This window comes from Ambystoma mexicanum, chromosome 2p (genome assembly GCF_040938575.1).
Source record: "Ambystoma mexicanum isolate Mex_15411 chromosome 2p, UKY_AmexF1_1, whole genome shotgun sequence".
NCBI classification, from domain to species: Eukaryota; Metazoa; Chordata; class Amphibia; order Caudata; family Ambystomatidae; genus Ambystoma; species Ambystoma mexicanum.
The window spans coordinates 75,016,320-75,029,518 of NC_090923.1; the positions used below are offsets into that span (position 1 = coordinate 75,016,320).

The 13,199-nt window shown below is 45.9% G+C and overlaps 1 protein-coding gene across 3 annotated transcripts in view; it reads left to right on the forward strand.

The window, feature by feature from the left end:
• Positions 1–13,199, forward strand: part of LOC138566223 (laminin subunit beta-1-like) — an 882,924-nt gene that overhangs the window by 476,536 nt on the left and 393,189 nt on the right. The window lies entirely within an intron of this gene.

The following is a 13,199-nucleotide window of genomic DNA, read 5'->3' on the forward strand; positions in this document are numbered from 1 at the left end:
TCAGTGGAGTGAATGGGTGAGGAGAGTGAATGTGTCAGTGGGAGTGAATATGACAGTAGAATGAAGGGTCAGTGGAGTGAATGGGTGAGGAGAGTGAAAGTGTCAGTGGGAGTGAATATGACAGTAGAATAAAGGGTCAGTGGAAGGGAACAGTGCAGTAGAATGATAGCATCGGTGGAGTGAATGGGTGAGGAGAGTGAAAGTGTCAGTGCGAGTGAATATGACAGTAGAATGAAGGGTCAGTATAAGGGAACAGGGACGTAGAATGATAGTGTCAGTGGAGTGAATGGGTGAGGAGAGTGAATGAGTCAGTAGAAGTTAATAGGCGGGTAAAAATAATGGGTCAGTAAAGTGAATGGATCAGCATAGGTGAATAGGATGGTAGTATGAATGTATGTCATGGAGCAGTGTGACAGTTCTGCAGGTTATGGGCATTGAGCAGTGTGACAGCTCTGCAGGGTATGGCATGAAACAGTGTGACAGTTCTGTAGCGTATGGGCATGGAGCAGTGTGACATGTCTGCAGGGTAAGGCATGAAACAGTGTGACAGTTCTGCAGCGTATGGGTATGGAGCAGTGTGAGAGGTGTGCAGTTCACGGGCATGGAACAATGTGACTATTCTGCAGTATAGGGGCATTTAGAAGTGGTATAGGTCTGCAGTTCATGGGCATGGAGCAGTGTGACAGTTCTGCAGGGTATGGGCATGGAGCAGTGTGACATGTCTGCAGTTCCTGGGCACGGAGCAGTGTGACAGGTTTGTGGTTCATGGGCATGGAACAGTGTGACAGGTCCGTGGTTCATGGGCATGGAACAGTGTGACATTTCTGTAGCATGTGGGCATGGAGCAGTGTGACATGTCTGCAGTGTATGGGCATGGAGTAGAGTGACAGTTCGTCAGTGTATGGGCATTTTGCAATGTGATTGGTCTGTAATGTATGGACATGGAACAGTGTAACTGTTCTCCAGTGTATGGGTATGAAGCAGTGTGACTGTTCTGCCGTGCATTGGCATGGATCAGTGAGACAGTTATGCAGTGTATGGAAATGGATCAGTGTGGAAGTTATGCAGTGTAAGGGTATGAAACAGTGTGACAGTTATCCAGTGTATGGGCATGGAGCAGTGTGACATGTCTGCAGTTCCTGGGCACGGAGCAGTGTGACAGGTTTGTGGTTCATAGGCATGGAACAGTGTGACAGGTCCGTGGTTCATGGGCATGGAACAGTGTGACATTTCTGTAGCATGTGGGCATGGAGCATTGTGACAGGTCTGCAGTATATGGGCATGCAGCAGTGTGACATGTCTGTAGCATATGGTCAAGGATCAGGGTGACATGTCTGCAGTGTATGAGCATGGAACAGTGTGACATTTCTGTAGCATGTGGGCATGAAGCAGTGTGGTAGTTCCCCAGTGTATGGGCATGGAGCAGTGTAACTGGGCATGGAGAACTGTAACAGTTCACCAGAGCATGGCCATAGAACAATGTGACATTTCTGCAGCATAGGGCATGGAGCAGTGTGATAGGTCTGCAGTTCATGGGCATGGAGCAGCGTGACAGGTCTGCAGTGTATGAGCATGGAACAGTGTGACATTTCGGTAGCGTGTGGACATGGAGCAGTGTGACATATCTGCAGTGTATGGGCATGGAGCAGTGTTAACAGTTCTCTAGTGTATTGGCATGGAGCAGTGTGACTGTCCTGCAGGGTATGGGCATGGAGCCGTGTGATAGTTCTGCAACGTATGGGCTTTTAGCAGTGTGACAGGTCTGCAGTGCATGGGCATGGAACAGTGTGGCAGTACTGCAGTCTATTGGCTTTTAGCAGTGTGAAAGTTCTGCAGTGCATGGGCATAGAACAGTGTGACAGTACTGCAGTCTATTGGCTTTTAGCAGTGCGACAGGTCTGTAGTGTATGGGCATGGAGCAGTGTCACATTTCTGCAGTCTATAGGCTTTAGCAGTGTGACAGTTCTGCAGTGTATGGGCATGGAGCTTTGTGACAGGTCTGCAGGTCATGGGCATGGAACAGTGTGACAGGTCTGCAGTGTATGAGCATGGACCAGTGTGACATTTCTGTAGCATGTGGGCATGTAGCAGTGTGACATGTCTGCAGTGTATGGGCATGGAGTAGAGTGACGGTTCGTCAGTGTATGGGCATTTATCAATGTGGTTGGTCTGTAGTGTATGGGAATGGAGCAGTGTGACTATTCTGCCCTGCATTGGCATGGATTAGTGTGACAGTTATGCAGTATATGGAAATGGATCAGTGTGGCAGTTATGCAGTGTAAGGATGTGAAACAGTGTGACAGTTCTCCAGTGTATGGGCATGGAACAGTGTGAGAGGTGTGCAGTTCATGGGCATGGAACAATGTGACTATTCTACAGCATACGGGCATGGAGCAGTGTCGCAGGTATGCAGCATATGGGCATTTAGCAGTGTGACAGCTCTGCAGTTTATGGCATGGAGCAGTGTGACAGGTCTGCAGTTCATGGGCATGCAACATTGTGACATGTCTGTTGCGTATGGGCAAGGATCAGTGTGACATGTCTGCAGTGTATGAGCATGGAACAGTGTGACATTTTTGTAGCATGTGGGCATGAAGCAGTGTGGTAGTTCTCCAGTGTATGGGCATGGAGCAGTATAACTGGGCATGGAGAACTGTAACAGTTCACCAGAGCATGGCCATGGAACAATGTGACATTTCTGCAGCATAGGGCATGGAGCAGTGTGACAGGTCTGCAGTTCATGGGCATGGAACACTGTGACATGTCTGCAGTGTATGAGCATGGAACAGTGTGACATGTCTGTAGCGTGTGTGCATGGATCAGTGTGACATGTCTGCATTGTATGGGAATGGATCAGTGTGATAGTTCTGCAGCGTATGGGCTTTTAGCAATGTGACAGTTCTGCAATGCATGGGCATGGAACAGTGTGACAGTACTGCAGCCTATGGGCATTTAGCAGTGTGACAGGTCTGGAGTGTATGGGCATGGAGCAGCGTGCCAGTTCTGCAGTGTGTGTGCACTTAGCAATGTGATAGGTCTGTAGTGTATGTGCATAGAGCAGTGTCACAGATCTGCAGTGTATGGGCATGGAGCATTGTGTCAGATATGCAGTGTATGGGCTTTTAGCAATGTGACAAGTCTGCAGTGTGTGGGCATGGAGATGTGTGCCAGTTCTGCAGTGTTTGGGCATGGAGGAGTTTGGCAGTTCTACAGTGTATGGACATTTAGCAAAGTGAAAGTTCTGCAGTGTATGGCATGGAGTAGAGTGACAGTTCTTCGGTGTATGGGCATTTTGCAATGTGATTGGTCTGTAGTGTATAGACATGGAGCAGTGTAACCATTCTCCAGTGTATGGGTGTGGGGAAGTGTGGCTGTTCTGCTGTGCATTGGCATTGAGCAGTGTGACCGTTTTCCAGTGTACGGACATGGAGCAGTGTGATCGTTCTCCAGTGTATGGGCATGGAGCAGTGTGGCTGTTCTCCAGTGTATGGACATGGAGCAGTGTAAAAGTTCCCCAGTGTAAGGGCATGAAGCAGTGTGACTGTTGCGGAGTGTATGGGCATAGAGCCGTGTAACAGTTCTGCAGTGTATGAGTATGGGTCAGTGTATGGGCATGGAGCAGTGTAACAGTTCTGCAGTGTATGGCATGGAGCAGTGTGGCTGTTCTGCAGTGTATGGCATGGAGCAGTGTAACAGTTCTGCAGTGTATGGCATGGGGCAATGTGACTGTTCTGCAGTGTATGGGCATGGAGCAGTGTGACTGTTCTCCACGTTACGGGCATGGAGCAGTGTGATAGTTCTCCAGGGTATGGGCATGGAGCAGTGTGACTTTTCTCCAGTGTACGGGCATGGAGCAGTGTAACAGTTCCCCAGTGTATGGGCATGGAGCAGTGTGACAGTTCTGCAGTGTATTCACTATACAATATAAACGTGTACGTGCTCGGCGCATCTTGTCACAAACTGTCATGCAACACTTTCGCTAATGTCACTTCCTTTTGTGCAAAGTGTCTGTTTTGGGAATACAGTGAGTTTCCCAATCGCTATTGACCATTCATCCCCTTTCCGTTTATTGAGTCACGTTTATAAAATCTTGTTCTCCAATAAGCACACTTTGAGAAAAGGCTCTTACATCAAAAGAACTTTCTGGCCTTAGCCTGGCGGCACTCTAAATACGCATGCGCACGCTATTTCATTCTATTCGTCAGTAGGTGCCGAACGGTGTGTGCCTGCTTCCATTCCCCTTCCGTAAAGAAGTGCTCCAGTATTTATTCAGAAATGTTTGAGATATTTTAGAGTTTGCAAATCAGCAGTCCCATTGTTGGGTGCACTAAGGAGGGTGGGAACCGAGTTCTTTAAAAGGAGGTGCGAGCAAGCCTTACCCAACCACAGGTCCAAACAAACCATTTTAGAGCACATTTTGCAGCAAGAATTGGAAAAAAGCCATAAGATTTACAGGCAGGTCTAAACATATAACATTTCAGCAACTGTCGCCTAACCTGCTGAGCTGCCTTTCTTCAGCATTTTGCTTTTGCAGCTCCACCTCCCTCCTACTTCTTCTGTGCTTGTCAAATAGCTTTGGCCTGTTCAGCCCTCTCCTTACCCTTCCACCCCAGCAATAGGGCTCAGGTGGTCCATTGATGAAGCAACCTTCCTACTTTGAAGTGAGCAGCACATGCTAATTTTGCAAGATGCATGCACACACCTATCAGAGCAGGGGCGTAGGAGACCCATAAAATCTGGGGGGACAGGGGACACCTTGGGGACTTTGTTTTTTTTTTATTTATTTGTTGTGTTTTAGTCAGAGGACTCGAATTTTTACTAATTCAAAATAGCAGTAGGTATTAAATTACATATATCATCACTGTATAAAACAAGAGAAAAGAAGAAAAACCGAAGAAAATTAAGAAAAAGAAAAGCAGTTCAGAGTATAAAATCCTCCCAGCGATGGCCCTTTAGAGAGATCTTTTATAATACTCTCACCTGCGCTGTAAGTGCAGGTGCTTTATGGAGTTTCGCCAGCCCATCCTATCCCATCCTATCCTATTCCACTTGAACCCTCAATGCCTCAATGAAGGAACACTTTACAGCAGTGTGTGGGCTTGAAACACTTGTGGATAGGCACGTTATAAATGCCATATCATATCACATCAATCATACCTCGGCACCAGGGTGTTGACTGGATTTACATGGATAGCGGAACAAGTGCTGTTTTGAATCTCGAGGCTCTGCTTTATTTTTTTTCTGGGTCACCCAGGTGGCTTATGGTGGCCTCTATTAAAACTTGTCTACAACTCATTATTCAGCTGGTGGTGGGTACCAAAAATGTAGTTGCATCCCTATTTTAAAACAAGCGTTGGCAACGCCAACCATTTTGGCTTTAATGTAGGCATGGAAAAGGCCCTTGCCAAGCACCACCATAGTGGTATTAGGTACCCACTGATGGTAGCAGCTGCAAAATTGTGCAGGTACCTGAACATTTAATAGCAGTGCCTGGCAAATGCCCAATACGTATAGACAAGCAAACACTTGCCATTGCTGGTTTTTATCAGGACTTCAGTGAAGGAAATGCATAGTGCTAATATAGTGATTGATTGATTTTTGATTGATTGATTGATTGTTTATTTGTATAGCGCCTATACACAATGTGTTTCAAAGCGCTTCAAGGGGGAGGGAGCATGGGAGGAATACAGTTACATTCTTACACGTCCTTGAAACAATTAAAAATGTGAATAACTATCATAATCAGCCTGAAGACATTTCAGATAGTGCAAGAGCAATGAACAATTAAGGAGAAAAGGAGTGGATGAAGGCTGTAAGAGGATTCAATTCAACACTACAGCTAAGTCAACGCCTAGTCTATAATACTGAATGAAAACCCTTATTGATATTTCTTTAGGTCCAGTTCATGCGTTCTGGATGACTACCCCTATATAACACCCCTCTCTTGGAATCCCCCTGACCCCACTGAGCCAAGAAGTAGTTCTGTTTTGCAAGTTTAAAAGGTTTATTTGATGATTTAAACAATAGATATATATATGACACTTTATAATAAATTAATAATTGAATAGCACACTTAATCTGATATGATAAAGATTGACAACAGAGAATCTGGCACTAGCACACTTCTTTATAATTACTAAGGAGTTGAGATGAAATGGATAAGGTAGCACACTGGTAATTAGGAACAAAAGTATAATGTGGTAGAGGATGCTTTATGTAAGCTCAGGTGGATGCAATATTCAATGAATGCAGTACAGAAAATACTCAATATGATTTCAACCAAACAATGTAATCACTCTTCTCTGGCTATTCACTCCCCCCCCTCTTTATGCAATGCAAGGAAATGGGAGGAAAACACACAGTTCTCAGAAATGCAATCAAAGTAATCAGTTCAATCCCCCCCAAGCTTAGACAACAGAAGTTTAAAACACAGATAGGAGTTTTGAAAACACAGGCCCAAATGCTTTGATATGTGCTAGCAATGGATGAGAAATATGCTGGAAATGCTTTTGAATTCCCTTTCAGAGGTTCAGGGTGAGTGGTATCTAGTTAATATTAGTCCAGGCTCACACTAGCAATGTGCTGGGATAATTAGCAGGTTAAACGAATTTCTAGCAAATGGAAAGCAAACAGCAGCAGTTTTTACATGTGAAGAAATTGCAAATCGCGGTAAAATTCGCGGATGCGTGTTCCGCGATTGCGGTAAAACTATAAGGGGTAGGAATGCGGTTCTTGGTGCGATTCAAAGCTACGATTCTAAGCTATCAGAGGAAAGTTACTGCAAGTCTCTAGCCCAAACGGTCGCGGAGATATGAACGATTGAATAAAGGTCGTTTTTCAGATTTGAAATTTTAAAGTTCAAAAAGACAAGTGCAGCTTGCGACTAGAAAATGACAGGTGACAGCTAGGAGACAGTTCTACTTAGGTTAAATAGATTGAATTAGATGAATTTAAACTAAGAGATTGGTTCTACACAGTTCTGCTGGGTACTCACACTATATTCTTGAATTAAATGGGCCTCATCACGGATCTGGTCAGGGTTTTAGACTGGACTCTGGTCTGGTCTGGCCTCTGCACTTCACAGTGATCTGGGTCAGCTCTCTCTGCTGGTCTGGGTCTCTCTGGGTACAGCACTGCTTTCTCTCTGGGTACAGCACTGCTTTCTCCCTCTGGTCTGGTCTCTAGTTCTGGATAGATTGAAGTCTCTAGTTTGGCTTTCTGGAGTTTGATGGAGGTAAGTATGGATTTTTCCGGCAGAGCGTCCCGCTGCAGATGGATTTGGAAAGTCCCTATCTGTCCTGTCTGTCTGCTTTTATGTGTTTAGAATGTGGGTGTGTTCTAGCATCACTGACCCTACCTCTCTCTCAGCTTCTAATTGGTCAAACTTCCATTTATCATTTGATTGGGGGAGCTAGGTTGGGTCAGAGTGATGTCATTTTACAGCCTGCAGAAAGTCCACTCCTCCTGTCAACTTACACACAAATCTAGATTTGAAACAAATACATATTTGCAGAGGTACATATTGTTTTAAAATCATATGCACCCATCATGCATTACAGGAGGTATCCCCTGTTCAAACTCTGCTCTTCCTGGGAGCTTGCATTCAGAACTGGCACATATTTCACTTTTTAACTGATTTTGCAATTTCTGACATGGACCCAACTTTACATACATGTGTGCAGGGAGTAGGGACATTAACTGATGAAGTTTCAGATTTTTAACATGCATACATTTAGAGTTATATCCACTTTTCCGCTGACACCCCCCTGAACATGCCACCGGGTCGAAAAACCTCTTAAAATGTGGGCAGAAAAATCACAAGAATTATGGTATCATTTATAAAATTTTCACATGTCCGCTCTATGAGTTATTCATCTTTTTAAAGTTATGTTCTGGCTCCAAAGGGGTGTGGTTTCCCAGGTCACATGGTATAGAAACCAGTCTTTCCAGTTTCTGCCCAGCCAGCTTGCTCTCACAGGCAGTGCCCCTCCCAGCTCCTGCCAAGAGGAAGCTACATTTTACGACTGCGTAATAAAAACCTTTGCCTGAGTGAAGAGGGCTTTGTTCACTCTCCTACAGAGCACAGATAATTCAATTATCAGATAGATGGCATATCCTTAGTGTGGGCAGCAAAAGGAAGGTTGGCCTGGGAACACAGCTGTGACTCAAGTTTCCCTTCTGATGGGGGTAGTTGCCAGGCAGAATCAAGTTCCTTAAGCCAGACTTTCAGCTACTGTCATGTTATTTGTTGCTTTTTAAATTAACTTGCAATTTTACACATGCAGCTAGAATGCTGATTCTAAGTGCAAAACTATGACATTTCAACAGTTACAAAGGCATGTGACACCAAACATAGGTCACTTATTTAATCTAAACATTTTCGATTTTAGTGTCTTTAAATCCAGTGCAACTTAAACTGCTGACTCCATAGCTCAGCCAGTTCTGTTATAAGCATTGTTCTGGGCTCTTCATTTCCCAGATTTTGTAGGCACACAAAACTCCATTCTACCAAATGTCTGCTGGTGTTCAGTGAATATTTTGCACATATTGCAATGTTTGAAATAGGCACTTTGGCTTGCCTTCAGAGAAACACAGGGTGGTTTTAAACTGACGGCTTTTGGATAGTGGTGAGTACTGGTACTGCACCCATTTTTGGGATTTAAGAAATGAATTCCCCACAATTCTAGGTTGCATTTGGCAATCAGCATTGCCATTCCCAATGGTTTCAGACTACTGTGCGGGTAGTCCAATGGTGGTTTTAGGCAGTGTCCTTCTGTGCCCATAACATCGGCAAAAATGAGTGGCAGCCTATTCTTCATGCATTTCCCTGTGCATTTTCTGGGAAGCTCTGGCCATCATGAGTTTTCCATGTCAGTACTGCACAGTTTTGAGGTATGGCTCGGATGCATGGGTAAATACATCCCACAAGCCCCCCTCTTGCGATGGCCATTCTATTTCACGAATGGGACTCGCAAGACCTGGGATGTTTCCTCATCTTCTTCCAATAGATGGCACAGTTCATCATCTTCTTCTCCATCCGGTACTGATCGATCGGTTCTCCTCGCCAGTCCTGATGGGAGTATTGGGCGGTCCACTGCGCCCATTGGATCTTCGTTCCCGGTCTCCGGATCGTCCTCCTTGGCCAGTCTCAAAGTCTTCTTTCTCCTAGGACGACAAAGGAAAAGCGGCAATATCTACTCATAGACGATTTTTTTTTTTTTTTTCCACCACTGTTGAGATAGTGGGGCAGCATATGCATTTTATCATAACGAAACATTACATTCTTATTTTAATAAAAAAAAACAGTATAACTAAGAGACAGTTTCATGCAAATCACAATATTTTAGAGACTAGATGTGGTATGTTTTATGATTGGAACTGAATTAGTCTGATACAGTACCCGCTAGGATTCCAGAGGATTCCTCCAGTTGTTGCAGAGTGTGCCTGGGATGGCAACATTTCAACTGGTTTATGTGGACCCACTTGTCTTCCCCCTCTGCCGAACCGCCTTTGGGGATGTGGATTTTGTAGGCCACAGGGGAGATCTTGTCGATGATCTCAAAGGGTCCTTTCCATGTAGGCAAAAATTTTCGCTGCTTGGCCTGGTTCCTTTGGAAGTTGTATAGATAGACCCGGTCTCCCACCTGATATTCCTTCCTAGAAGTTTTCAGGTCATAATGGGTCTTCATGCTATCAGCTGATCTTTCTAGATTCCGCTGAGCATAAGCAAAAGCATGTTGGAGGTGTTTCCTTAAATTCTCTACATACTCATGAGTAGTGGAGGCATTTATCAGTGTCTGCTCTTGGGTCCTGTAGAGCAAATGCTGAGGAAGCACCATCTTGCGTCCAGTCATCAACTCAAATGGTGACATTTTGGTTGCAGATGAAGGGGTAGATCTGATAGCCATTAGGACCAGAGGTAATCGGATATCCCAACTTGGCCCAGAATCTGCCACAAACTTCTTTAATATGCTCACAATGGTTCGGTTATATCTCTCTACTGCCCCAGAAGAAGCTGGCCGATAAGCAATATGCAACTTCCTTTTGACCCCCAGTATCTCCCACATCTTTGTCATTACTTCACTGGTGAAGTGGCTACCTCTGTCTGACTCAATCCTTTGAGGTAGACCAAAACGGGAAAAGATGTGGTTGATCATCAAGGCAGCTGCAGTTTCCGCCTTGCAATTTGGGGCTGGGAGACATTCCACCCACTTGGTAAACAAGCATGTCACAGTCAACATGTACTTATTCCCCCTAGCTGAGCGAATCACAGGGCCTACAAAGTCGATTTGTAAATCTGACCATGGCAGTGTCATTCCCCTCTTTTGTAAAGGCGCCCGGTGTGTGAGGGATGTCGGCTGAAATTGTGCACACACAAGACAACCCTTCAAATATTGGTTGAGGTCCTGGCCCATGTGTGGCCAGTATGCAACCTCTCTTAAGATTTCCAATGTTGTGTGAAACCCCCTATGACCGGCGGTGGCCGCATCATGGGCGTGACTTAACATCAGGCTTCGGAATGAGGTAGGAACCACCCACTGGTCGTGGCCAGCTTTGGATTTCCTTACCAACAAACCGTCTTGGATCCGGAACATTTTTGGACATTTCATCAACACTCTTAGGTCCTCTTTCCCAATGTAATCGGTATCCGTCAGGGGGAAGTTCTCAGGGTCCTCAAGGTGCTGGTAAAATTTACCAATTATTGGATCCCCCTTCTGAGCGGTAATCAAATCAGCATCAGGGGTCTCCTTACTCCATTGTGCAATTGAAAGGTCGTTGTGAGCATTTGTCTGGGACCTAGTGATGGCAGTGACCTGGATTTCCCCCAACAGGGACTCAATCTCAATTAGATCCCCTTTGATGGCCCCGGTTTTGGCCAGCTGATCAGCTAAGTCATTTCCAGTTTTGTCTGGTCCCTCTACTTTGGAATGACCCTTGATCTTTTTCCAGTAGATGGTCATCCCATTCGATGTGACCAGATCATCAATGTTTTGGATCAACTTCCCATGTTTCAAGGGTTTGTTGTTAGCACATAACATGCCTCTGGTTTTCCAATTAACCAGGTGCTCCACGAACCCGTTCCGTACATAATCCGAATCTGTGATTATGACCAGTTCGCGGAGTTGATGCTGGACAGCAGTGAGGATGGCCTGATGCACAGCCATCAATTCTGCCACCTGACTACTTCGGGGACCAATTTTGTATCCAGCGGAGGGTTCTGGGGACTCATTCACCCATGCATTCCCTACGCCAGCCACCAGTTCTTTCTCCCCGTTGTTGTCAACATGGTAAGAGCATCCATCCACATAGACAGTGGGCATTCCCTCACACTTGTCTTCTTCAAAGACTTTGTGTGGGGAATTAAGGTATGCCTCCATGTTGTCCTTGATTTTTAGACTTTCGTCCTCGAGACAGTTTTCTCTGGCACAATCATGCAAGTCAGCCAGACCTTGCGCGAGGGGACTCTTCTTGTTTTGGCCATATCGGACCTCCACAGGAAAGCCTTGCATTGACAGAATCCAGGAAGTAATTCGGGAATTACTCACATTTCCGGCCCGGATTCTGTCACTTTGGAGATATTGCAGAGGCTGGTGTGGAGTCTCCACTATGATGTGTTCCCCCTGGATAAACGGGCGGTAATTCTTCAATGCCCACACCATTGCCAGGAGTGCCTTCTCACAATCATTGAATTTTTCCTCCACAGAGGATAAAGTTTTGCTCGCATAGGAGATTACTTTATTGACCTTGTCATGCTTTTGGTATAATACTGCCGTCAAGCACGTATTAGAGAACCCCGTCTCCAGGAAGAACTCCTTGTTTCTGACAGGGTAAGCTAGGCAGGGCGCTTGTGAGAGGCTTCTTTTGAGTTGTTTTACTGCCTCGGCTTGTTCTGGACCCCATTCCCACTTGACCCCCCCCTTCAGGAGATGAATCAGGGGTCTGGTGATCTCTGCGTAGCCCTCAATGAACTTTCTGCTGTAATTAGTCAGTCCAAGGAGGCTCCTTAGTTCCCGCAGAGTTGTGGGGTCTTTCAGTTTCTGAAGTGCTTCCACTTTCTTTTCCTGGGGACAGAGGCCCTGAGGAGTAATCTCATGCCCCAAGAAATTAACACGGGTTCTACACCACTGTGCTTTCTGAAAGGAAAGTTTTGCTCCGGCGGCCCTCAACTGTGTCAGAACATAACGGATCTCCGCTATGTGTTCCTCCACAGATGAACTTTTGATGAGGACATCATCTACATAAGCCAGGTTACCCCTCGCACCCAGGTCGGGCATGGCCTTATGTAGGAAAATGTTGAATTCATTGCCGGAGTTGAGGTATCCGAAGGGAGTCCGGGTCCAGGTGTACTGCTGGCCCCCAAAGGTAAAAGCCAGCTTGTATTGGTCCTCCCTACTGACAGGCACAGTCCAGTATCCATTGGTCAGGTCTATTGCAGTGAATACCTGTGACCCCTGGATCTGGGCCAGCCCTTGGTCAATGTAGGGCAGAGGCCATCGGGAAGTATGGACCCGTTTGTTGAGCTCCCTGAGGTCGGCGCAGAGTCTCCACTGGCCGTTTGGCTTCAATATTCCCAGCACCGGATTATTGAAGGTGCTGTGGACTGGACGGATTATTCCCCGGGACTCAAGGTTCTTAATTATTTCAGTAAGGGACTCCATTGATGCGAGAGGCAAGCGATATTGCTTCACAAACACAGGAGTCATGCCAGGGTCCGTGGGGATTGTTGTTGTGTGGATGTCAGTGCGACCACAGTCATATGAGTCTATCGCAAAGAGATCTTGGAAATCCAAGAAAACTTGTTTCAACTTTTGCTTTTGTTCCAGAGTCACACAGGCATCAGCTAGGTTGACTCTCTCCTCCACCATCTGCCTGAAGCCTGGAAAGACTTCTGGTTTGGCTATTTCCGCGGCCTCCTCCAGCTGGGTGGAGAAGTCCCTGGTCAGAGTGCTGATTTGGACCGGAGGCTTCAGGTGGGAAAGGCAGCCCTCATGTACCTGGAAGATCACCTCATCCCTCCTGAAGTCACACGTCACATCTTCCTTACCATAGGGGCAGGAAGTGTACACCAGGAAGTTCCCCCCATGCCGGGTGAAAATCCTGTCTGGTGTTGTATTGTCCTCACTGTCACTGTCAACACAGTCCTTGGGGATTGGTCCTAACAGATCATTTACAAGATCAATGGAGAAATGTCGGTCATC